The sequence below is a fragment of the Astatotilapia calliptera genome, chromosome 3 (genome assembly GCF_964374335.1).
Source record: "Astatotilapia calliptera chromosome 3, fAstCal68.1, whole genome shotgun sequence".
NCBI lineage: Eukaryota > Metazoa > Chordata > Actinopteri > Cichliformes > Cichlidae > Astatotilapia > Astatotilapia calliptera.
The window spans coordinates 43,303,951-43,315,443 of NC_137424.1; the positions used below are offsets into that span (position 1 = coordinate 43,303,951).

An 11,493-nucleotide genomic window follows, 5' to 3' on the forward strand; every position below is an offset into this window, starting at 1 on the left:
CAGAATAATGTGCTCGTGAGTGGATATCAGGTCCTGTGGAGTACTGTGGTCTAGACAAGACAAAATGTGATGTCCACATATGTGGACGCCACAGGTTAAATCTTGAAAGCATGCTGAGAAAATGCACAAAGCACTGCAACAAACCATTATTGAACTGTTCACTTATAACTGGACCAAGCTTCCAGTTCCTCTTTACACTTACTGAGGTTTGATAACAAGAATAAGACGACACCACATTCACACCAGAGTTTTTGAAGTGTTTTAGAGCAGTGGGTTGATGTGGATGGTGGTTTGTCCTTGTATATTATGTGCATGTGATCACAGCTCTGGGCCCTGTCCTCAGCCCTCCGTCTTCCTTCTGCTCTCTTTCAGGTGCTGTTTGTTTTCTGTGTCATTTCCTCTTTTTTCTTTTTTTAAATCTCTTTCCTTTTTCTAATTTCTTCTTCCTAGTCTGGACCTCCCCACCTGTCAGCTCTGGCACTGTTACAGTAAAGATGTGTAACCTTTTTTAATTTTACTTTAATACCTGCAAATAGTTAATGTAGCAGTTAAAGCACAGTTTCTATAGCAAATGTTCTTCCTCATTTTAACTCTGCAGGCTGATAGGTTTGTTTCAGTGCAGAGATGGTGCAGATAAGACTGCAGCTCTGTGTGAACTTGCAGTTATACAAATAACAATGTTTACACAATATTTTCCATCATTCACGTCTTTTTGAGAAGTGATCCTTCCTGTCACAGTCTGATCTACAGGTCAGAGTCTAAACACTTTCTGCATATGTTCATGGTCTCAATCATTAAACCTTTACATCTTACTGACATGTTAATATTATAAAGTATTTTCCTCATCAGGTTATGAAGAGGACAATAAAGTGCAGTGTGCTTTAGGACCTTATGTTTGCTGGATACTGATGGCTTAAAATAAGACACTGCTACACACAAAACTATTGTCTCAAACTACAGGCTGCATTTCCTCTTTTGTATGTGGCCGAGACGAAAATGAGGCCGTTCAGTAGATTAAAAATAAACCTGTGGCAGAACAGACAGTAACCACCAACAACCCTTCACACACATATCGGCACTGTAGCTATTCTGTATTGTCATTTTTGCGGTTTGATCTTAATGCCTTTAAATTTAATACACAAACAGATGTCATGGTCCTCCAGTCCTCTCTGACTTCCTGTCAGTGCTGTTGTTGTTCCTCTCTCTCTCTCTCCTGCTGTCCTCTCCACCTGGGTGGTGCACCATTCCAGGTTCCTGCCTTTGGCCAAAGCAACTGCTGCTCATCATCCTCATCCGATGCTTAAGGTGGTGGCTGAGCTTTAGGCTTTGCTGGATTGTTGTACTTAGTTTAGTTACTGTAACCAAGACACAGAATAACTCCAGCTTTGTGTCGTTTTCATTGTAGCTGAAGTACGGGACAAACTGTTCCTTTTCAGCTCAACACGAAACGCGTAATATTTTCTCTGAATACGAGATGATTCAGTTTTTAGGGGACGGTTGGCAACTCTACTAATTAACCTTATGAACAAAATAAAGTCCAACATCAGTAACTTCATAGCACCCACCCAGCTGTAGAAACTCCATCGTGCTAGCTAGTACGCAGCACGGAAAGGTCAGCATAACGAAAATAAACTCCACCTAAACTTGGTTCATATCTGACCCAGATAGACTGCAGGTCATAACTTCTTACCCGAAGTTCAGTTCACACTTGGACCGGCGGCCGCCACGGGTCTCTGCTCCTCCTGCCTCACCTTAGTTAGTTTGTTGTCTTGTGTAGTTAGTGTGTAGTGTAGTTGTTGTTTTGTTTTGTGTGTCAGTTCTACTAGTGAATGTCACAGTTGCTGTCTTAAAGCCACCAAAGGCAGACTGCAGTGTAAATGCTGAGTGACACACCTGCTGTCAGACCTGCAGGATTTATCCCTGTGCTGTTCTCATCTGTGTTATAGTGACACAAACTATTTTTTGGAGTTGCATAAATAATTTGTTCTCTTCTTATTTGATGCAGAACACCTGATTGTTCTGTAAACAGTTTTAAATGGTTATATAAAAAACGTCTGAGCCTTGGCTGCATTTTTAGGTAAATAGTACCATATAACTTTGTTGTTTGCAAAACTTGTGCATATTTTTTAAAAATGTACAATTTGTATTTGCATTTCAAGTTATGAAAATGATTCGTTAAACATGCTTTTGGTTTTTACAGTCAAAAATATCACTTTGTCTGAATTTAGATAAATTGTGCTGATACATTATATCAAAATGGGTAAATAACAGATTGGCAGGATAAACAGTTTTTAAAGGTGAAATATAGAGGCCGAATCAAAAGTAGTCAAAAACGGCCAGTTATACCCTGGACCCCAGAGGGTTAAAGGCTAAAAGCAAAGTTGTCACCGAGTACTGTTTATATTTGTGTGTATTGCTGCAGCTTTTTTAAGTATTAACTTGGTGCCTTTGGGTGAAATAATGGTAATATGACTGATCCATATGCTCACAAAGAATAGCCACTTGTTTCTGTGCTACCAAAGTTCCCCGGCTTTCATTCAAAATGTGTTTATCGTCAGCACCGACACATTAAACTACTTAAACATTATAAATGTGTTCAAGCTCACACTGAGGCCTGTGGGGCACAATCAGCCACTGAGACAGTTCACACATTTATGTGTGTTTGTATATGAATATTTCATACTTTAAGGGTGCTTGTTTATTTAAGGGAGATGAACAAAGTACATTGGAATTGTGCATAATAATATCATAGATGATAAATTAAATAGATTTTAAGTAGATGCTTGTGCATTCTTAAAGTCTCATATGTTGAATTGAACCATGTGATCTGTTCAAAGCCTCCCAGTCAGTGCTGTTCTCCATGCCTGTCTGACTGTGCATGATGTTATCAGCACAAACACTTTAAAAGTGATCATTTAGGACTTCATCAATAATACAGACAGCAATGTAGTTAGCAACAAAACAGTTTTATTGGGAATTAACTTAAAAAACAAACAAACATCAGTCTCCTATTTTCTATCACACATGAAAGAAGCATCAATATCTGATAAGGCGTATTTATTTATTTATTTTTTATGTTTTTTTTTGGGGGGGGGGGGGTCAACAGGAGAAGAATATCTCTAACAAGTTTTGTTCACATCTTAATTTTTAAGTGAAATGTGCATTTTGAGTTTATACACCATGTATATAAGGCGACCGTCCTTTTGCAGTATTTTTGTGTGCTGCGTTTTTCTGTCTTAACAAAAGGGGAACAGATGTGTTTAAGTTCACCCAGGATGATTTGTTTTAATTTTCACATGGTCTTACTGAGGTAATGCGAAAAGACTATGTGCACCTTAGCATATGCTACTTCCGGTGGCACCCAAAATGCACACAGATGGAAGCAAAAGGTGAACTTAAATACAGCTTTAATGCTGGACGACAAAACAGAAAACTGGCTCAAGTAAAATACAAAATAAACTTACGAGGTTGGACAGTCTTCGTTGCGTTGCTGTAACGTTATCGACCTACAAATCCAGCCTGCAAAGGATGCAGCCCCTGAATTTGGACACAGCTACGATACTGGAGACGGCTTCTTCTTGTTTTTGGTTTGAACACTAGCTGACCTGATCGTGACTAGTCAACGAATCGTGGCAACCCCAGTTGTTATTATTGGATGACTCTACACAGGTTTAGCTGAGAGGTCGGTGACAGAAAGTGATTATAGGGTTGTAGCTTACACCGTCCCGATCATTGTGTTCTTATTTCTTAGAGCAAAAGAAGTGTCAGTCTGGACAAATGAACAGAAAAACTAAACAGAGGCAGATTCTGTTGGCATTGATATTTTTTATATTGTCATTTGTGCTAAAATATATAGATATAGAATCATCGCCTTTATCTGTCCTAATATGGCTATAATTATGAAGAAGAAGCCAGACAGTCAGAGGATTTATTTTCAACCTTCTACTATTTCCTTTATCTGTGTCTGTGCTGACAAAATGTGCTTTCTTTATTTAGAGTGCAGCTTAGTCCAGAGATGAGCTATGTTATACATTAGGAAAGCACCATGTTCTGTTTCTTCTAAAGTGCAAGACTTCACACCGTTAAATGTTTGTTTGAGACATGACTTATTACAAGTTCCTGTTTTTATAGTTTAGCAAAGTGCTTGTTTCTGCTTTTCTGCATACCTCATACACACGGTTTAAGGTCATTGAAAGGTCGCGTGTCTATGTATGGTATAGCTGGAAACACACACACGCGTGCACACACACACACACACACACACACATGCAGTCTGAGCAGAAGAAAAGCTGCTCTGGAAACATGAGCAACAGTTTGACAGGTGAACAGAAAGATGGTGAAGCTCAGCAAACACGAAGCAATTTGATACCAGAACAAAAGAGAAATGTCTCCCAAGAACAGCAACGACTTCACAGTTTAAAGAAGAGCGATGATTCATAACCATCAAAGAGCAACTCAGAGGATAAACAGAAGAAAAGTGATTTGATTGAGAGGAGAGTGATTCTCAGAGACGGTCAATGAACAGGAGTCGTGACGACTTTCAGGACGCCTCACTGACATTCATTGATGCAGATGATGATTTGACTGTGACTAACCCGAAGATAACAGTTATATTTGTTACCATTTATGATATTTTGACTCTAAATGATGTATTTTTTTATTATCGTAAAGCATTTCTAAAACCAGTAACACTGAGATTTTATCCACTTCTGTCTGTAGTTTTGTGTCATGGTCACAAGTCTGTGAAAACAAAGTAAGTGTAATCTCTAAGAGTTCAAATTTAAGTGCAAATTAAAATATTTTGATGAAAATAAAACCATCAGAAATGTTTACATGAACCAAATCACAAAAACTGGGAGATGGAGGATGGAAAACATGTAAAACAATCAGGTACTGAGCAGAATTAATGTGTGGAAATGTCACATCAGGTGTTCAGCATTAAAGGGGACATGAAACACTACATGTATAAATGCTGATGTACATCATGGAGCCCAGCTCTCAAAAACTGACACAGATGTAACTCTGAGTGTGAAGCTTAATTTAAGAAATAAGTGCTTAGAGTTATAAAAAGATGTTCAGCGCCATCTTCTGTCAGTACAGAGCATCACATCACCAGGTCAGTTGGTTCGTTTCAGTCAAAAGACTCACATCAGTTTATGCTAAGTAACTAATAGCAGAACCAATAACTCAGTGAAAATAAGGACACTAAAACTAAACATCAGTTTAATGGGGTCACTGTTGTGCTGCTGTCAGCTGCAACAATGAGTTTTATGTTAAAACGGAGGACATACTGTCTGCTTTCACCGTCTGTCTCTTTAGCAGTAAGAGGTTCTGCGCTGTTTGGTTAGCTGCACTGACACAGGAAAATCCAGCTGTTAGCTGTAATGTTCAGGTCTGTGAAGCACTTTATGAACGAGGACTTCATGAAGGAGAGTCTGTTTGACATGTTTTGTGAACTTTAAGTTCTTATTTCTTAAATCCAGTTTCACAGACAGTTACATCTGAGTCAGTGTTTGAGAGCAGGGCTCTAAGATGTAAATTATCATTTATACCTGTGGTGTTTTTTAACGTCCACTATAAAGGACAAATGTAATTTCATGCATTTGAACCTGTTTTACATACAAGAACATGTTTGAGTAAATATTTAACTATTTTTCACGTAGAACCACTTAACAGTGTCCCAGCTGTAGATCTTCTGTCGTGAGCTGAGAGAAGAAGTGTTTCTATAATCTGCTGCAGAGGACTGTGGAAATGTTTGCTGCATAAATCAGCAGCTACAAACACTGAGAACCTGCCTGGATATCAGCATAAGGACGTGTGTGAGGGGTCACTGGCTGCCCCTGTGTCTGTCCCACCTGTGTTGGAGAACAATAAGGTTTATTATAAAAGCATTGTCTCCCCTTGATGCAACGTGAAGTTCTGTTTTGTGTTTGAGTCTTTACAGGTGTGTAATGTTACTGTACCTTATTGGATTTGTTTAGAAGGCGGAGACAGACTCTGTATCTGTGTGGACGAGGAAACCATCTGGTTTTACTTTCACGTAAACATCTGGCCTCAGACACATAACTTATCATTTGTAATTTGTTCTGTGTTGTAAAGATGATTTTTTTTTTTTTTTGCAAAACATGTGAAGCTGAAACACTTCTCTATCTTCTTCTGTATCAGTAAAAAATCATTAAGACCTCACCTGGGATACTTGAAACAATGGTGTGTTTTGTACGGTGATGCTGTTACTCGACTAAATCAAACTGACAGAGACTTGAAAAAGTATCATACCCTTTGAACGTTTATACATTTTGTCACCTTACAAGCGCCAACTTAAATGTTTTTACGGGGATAGACCAACACAAATAGTGCAGAACTGTGAAGTGGTATGAAAATGATACATGGTTTTCAAAATTTTAAGCAAATAAAACTCTGAAAAGTGTGGCATGCATTTGTTTTCAACCCACCTTCGTCAATACTTTGTAGAGACACTGCTCGCTGCATTTACAGCTGCAAGTCTTTCGGGGTTTGTCTTTACCAGCGTTGCACATCTACAGACTGAAATGTTTGCCAATTATTTGTTGCAAAATGGCTCAAGCTCAGCCAGACTGTGAACAGCAATTTTTCAAGTCTTGCCACAGATGCTCAGTGGGATTTAGGTCTGGACTTTGACTGAGCCATTCTAACACAAGAATATTCTTTGATCTAAACCAGGGGTCGGCTGGTGTCCTGCAGGTTTTAGAGATCACCCTGGGTTTGCAGTTGTAGCATGCTTTTTCCATTTTTGGATGATGGATTGAACAATACTCCTTGAGATGTTCAAAGCTTGGGATATTTTTTTATTACCTAACCCTGCTTTAAACTTATCTACAACTTTATCCCTGACCTGTCTGGTGAGTTCCTTGGTCTTCATGATGCTGTTTGTTCACTAATGTTCTCTAACAAACCACTGAGGCCTCCACAGAGCAGCTAAATAGGTGACTTCTGAAGGTAAATGAATGCGCTGGATTTAAATGAGGGATATCAGAGTACAGGTGGCTGAAAACAAATGCACGCCACACCTTTCAGATTTTTACTTTTTAAAATTTTGAAAACCATGTATCATTTTCATACCACTTCACAAATATGTTCTACGTTGTGTTGGTCTATCACAGAAAATCTCAATTAAAAAAAGGTGTCAAAATGTGTAGAAGTGCAACAGGTATGAATACTTTTTCCAGGTACTGTAAGCTCATGCTTTGTTCAGATTGATCAGAACTAAATACACAGATTAAAAAAGATGAAAAGAACAAAATAATACATTTCAATAAATGTATTATTCAAATGGGGGGGGAATAAATGTCCCCCCTCCCAGGCCCAAAATGAATTTCATACTAATTAAAAAAACTTTCCAAACCAGGTTTTCTTTTTATAAAATTAACTTTGGTGTACTCACTCTTAGTTCTAAGATCTTTAAACTCAATAAGAGAGGAGGTGATGTCATCGTATTCATCTGAACCTGAAATGTTCATATTTTTATTTACAGGATTGTAAAAACATATCACATGAAATTAGACTCAATAAATCAAAAACAAGTTTCATCTCTAACTGCTCTGTGATTTCCAGCACATATACTGTACCATTTCTATTTTTCACTTGTGTGACTGATTCATAGACGTCAGCAGTACCTAAAGAAAAAAACAAGCCAGGCTCACATTAATCATTTTATTACAGTTACACTAAAGATCAGAGCAAAAACAGAAACACTGTGTGAGTCAAAACCAGGACTGTAAGATCTTTAAATGTTCTTTAAAAAACTGCTGAACACAAACTGAACCTGATAAATGTTCGTGTTAATGGAGATTTAATAAAAGTTAATATCCATCCATCCATTCGCTTCTGCTTATCCTTTTCAGGGGCGCTGGAGTCTATCCCAGCTGTCATAGGTCGAGAGGCAGGCTACACCCTTAATGTGTGTGTATGTGTTAGTCCCCATAGGGAAATAGTTCCTCTGCATTTAACCCATTCACCCAGTGAAGCAGTGGGCAGCCACCAATGCAGCGCCCGGGGAGCAGTGTGTAGGGACGGTACCTTGCTCAGGGGTACCTCAGGGTAGCCGTTCAGTGGAGTTGAACCCCCGACCTTCCGATCATGGGGCCACCACTCTACCTACTGAGCTATCCCTGGACAGGTCGCCAGTCTGTCGCAGGGCTCACACACAGGGACAGACAACCATTCGTGCTCACATTCACTCGCACATTCACACCTATGGGCAATTTAGATTGATCAATTAGCCTTTCCCCACTAAAAGTCAATATTAATAATGATAATAAAGATGGTTTAAATACTGACCATGCTGAAGAGAGCCGTACACATGAGTTTCATCCTGGTTGACTCCATGATTTGTGGAGGAGCCCGGACTGTGACTCTCAGACTGGATCGACCTAAAACAGGAAATAAACACAATTGTCATGGTCCTCGGTCTTTTGACCCAACGGTTTGTGTTTTTCATTATTATGATATTGTGTTTGTTCTGATTGTGTACTGGGGTTTAGACTTTTTAGTTCCTAGAGTTTGGTTTCTGTGTTTCCTCTGTTTAGTGTCTGTACCGTGTCTCTGTGCATTTCCTGTTTTATTGTGAAGATCCATGTCTTCTGTTAGTGTGTTCAGATTATGTTTTCCCCTGTCTCGTCAGTTCAATTTGGTTCAGCTGTGTCTTCCTCCTGTTTGCTATTCCACGTTTCCCTCTGTGTGTATTTATAGTGTGTGTCCACGTGTTCTTGTTGCTGGTTCGTCTGTGTTCTTTCCCTGCATCATTCTGTGTCGTCCCCCGTGTCTCCCTGCATCATCATTTTGCCTTTGCTGTTTCTGTTTGTTTCACCTCTTTATGAATAAAACTTATTTGCATCTCAGCTGCCTGCATCTTAGGTCCTAATTCTCAGCCTCCACTCATCTGCCACGGCAGACCTGACAACAATAAATTCAAAAGCAACTGATGTTTGTTTAAAATAATAATAAAAAGTATTTTACCAACCTGGTGAAGCATGAATCTGTAAGATAAGATAAGAATACTTTATTAATCTCAGAGGAAACTAAGTGGTCACAGTGGCTCAAAGACAGTAAGAACAGTAACTGACTAAACTAAATAATATAATATATCACAAAGTATGAATAATAATGCACACCACAAAAAGTAGAGAATTTCAATTCTGTTGTACCAGCTGCAAATGGAAGCATTTCATCATGCAGTCGATGGATGTTAGTAGCAGCAGGTATAGAGTATTGCACACTGAGATATTTACAGACACCAGTGTGTGCATGTGTGCTTTCACATGATGATGTATGTTGTAGAGTCTGACAGCAGCTGGAAGGAAAGATCTCCTAAATCTCTCCTTCACACTGTGGGTGCAGCAGCCTGTCACTGCAGGAGCTGCTCAGTGCTGTCAGAGTGACCTGCGTGGGGTGGGAGGTGTTATCTAACAGGGGTTACAGCTGAGCCACCATCCTGTCACTGACTACCTCCACTGGGTCATGAGGACGTCCCAGAACAGAGCTGGTCTTCTTCATCAGACTGTTCAGATTCTTTCAATTACAATTATTATGTTTAAATGTTTCACTGATATTTTGTGTCATCAGATCAGAATGAATGTTTGAATATTTAAAGTGAATGTAGTAAATAAACTCTGTAAAACTATCCTGAAATGTTCATATTTTATTTACAGGTTTGTAAAAACATGTCACATGAAATTAGTTTCATTAAATCCAAAACAAGTTTCATCTCTAACTGCTCTGTGATTTTCAGCACATATACTGTACCATTTCTGTTTTTCACTTGTGTGACTGATTCATAGACGTCAGCAGTACCTAAAGAAAAAACAAGCCAGGCTCACATTAATCATTTTATTACAGTTACACTAAAGATCAGAGCAAAAACAGAAACACTGTGTGAGTCAAAACCAGGACTGTAAGATCTTTAAATGTTATTTAAAAAACTGCTGAATGCAAACTGAACCTGAGAATGTTTGTGTTAATGGAGGTTTAATAAAAGTCAATATTAATAATGATAATAAAGACTGTTTTTCAATGCAGACCATGTTGAAGAGAGCCGTACACGTGAGTTTCATTCTGGTTGACTCCATGATTTGTGGAGGAGCCCGGACTGTGACTCTCAGACTGGATCGACCTGAAACAGGAAATAAACACAATAAACTCAAAAGTAACTGATGTTTGTTTAAAATTATAATAAAAAGTATTTTACCAACCTGGTGAAGCAGGAATCTGTGAAAGAGACAAATGTTATTACACATGTTTGTCATGTATAAATTGTTCCACTGATATTTTGTGTCATGAGATCAGAATACATGTATATGTGTGAATAATTAAAGTGTATGTAGTAAATAAACTCTCTAATACAGCATGAAAAGAAGAGGCTCTTACACTTGGACTGTCTGCAGCGATACAACAAGAGCAGGAGAATAATAATGAGAGAGACTCCACAAACCAGTCCAACCATCAACCACACAGGAGATGAAGAGCTGTCAGCTCCTGACACAGTTACTGCAACAACAAACAATAATTAATTATTAATAAAGTGTAAAAGAAGAACTCTGAGAGCACAAATCTCTGCTAAGGCAGCTCACTCTGTTGACAGCATTTACTTTTAAAGGAACAATATTGTATTTTCAGTGTATTTATTTTGTTTTATTTGTACTGTGAGAAGTTTGTAGTTCAGTAAAAATAAGTCCAAAGGCAGATTTGTTTCAACATGACAACAAGAGCAGATGTGAAATGTAAAAGTGAGGTCAGAGGTCAAACAAATGATATTTTAAATCTTTATACAGTATTTTCTATATGTTGACAAGACACAACACCTTTGTAAGAATCATAGTTTTTTATGTCATAAGGATTTTTTTTAGTCATTAAGTTGACCTTGAAGACCTCGGTGGCTGTAAGCCAAATGTTAATGGATAGTTAACATGACTGCAGCTCGTCAGTGAGGTAACCAGGCAGGTCTGCTGGGATCCTTTCTAGGAAAATAAGGTTTGTATGCTAACAGATTTTCCCCTTGTTTCAGTTTCTTCCTGCTTCAAGATTCGTTTTCATGCCATCATTCACCTCCAGTCAGACGCCTGCCACCTTGGATCATTGCCCCCCTATTCACCACCACCGCTGCCCCCCTCGGAGCCTCTTCCTCACTTGCCTGCCTGCCCATCGTTCAGCAGTTTCCACAGACCTCTGCCTTCATCCACTAAACCCAGCTAGTCTGGACTCCAAGTAAGGCATTGTTGCAGCCACTTTATGAACACTCTCTGTCTTGTCACATTCCCTCAGATTTCCTGCCCTAACTGCTCTCTCCTCTCCCACAGATCTGCCGCCCTCACACTGTTATGTCCGCTCCTCTGGCCTGTCTCTCTCACCTCAGTTAAGATGTTTTTGTAGGACTCACTCCTTAAGTTTAGGTTCATTTATGTTTTGTTCTTGTTGACTGAGTCAAAGCTCACAATCTGTTGTGTTAAATAAATTATCCTT

The 11,493-nt window shown here is 38.9% G+C and overlaps 3 long non-coding RNA genes across 3 annotated transcripts in view; all 3 read right to left on the reverse strand.

The window, feature by feature from the left end:
• Window positions 1-259: 259 nt before the first annotated feature.
• The window catches only part of LOC145425400 (uncharacterized), a 34,105-nt gene continuing 22,871 nt past the window's right edge, over window positions 260-11,493 (reverse strand). The window contains exon 2 of the long non-coding RNA XR_013906079.1: window positions 260-457. This is a non-coding gene — a long non-coding RNA (uncharacterized LOC145425400). The remainder of the gene's footprint in view (window positions 458-11,493) is intronic.
• On the reverse strand, window positions 2,948-6,014 carry LOC145425402 (uncharacterized). The gene is made up of 2 exons (XR_013906083.1): window positions 5,964-6,014; window positions 2,948-5,855 (listed from the first exon to the last, which is right to left on the reverse strand). It is a non-coding gene; the product is annotated as an uncharacterized LOC145425402 (long non-coding RNA).
• LOC113018858 (uncharacterized) lies at window positions 9,747-11,481 on the reverse strand. Its single transcript, XR_013906082.1, has 3 exons — window positions 10,227-11,481; window positions 10,056-10,147; window positions 9,747-9,828 (listed from the first exon to the last, which is right to left on the reverse strand). It is a non-coding gene; the product is annotated as an uncharacterized LOC113018858 (long non-coding RNA).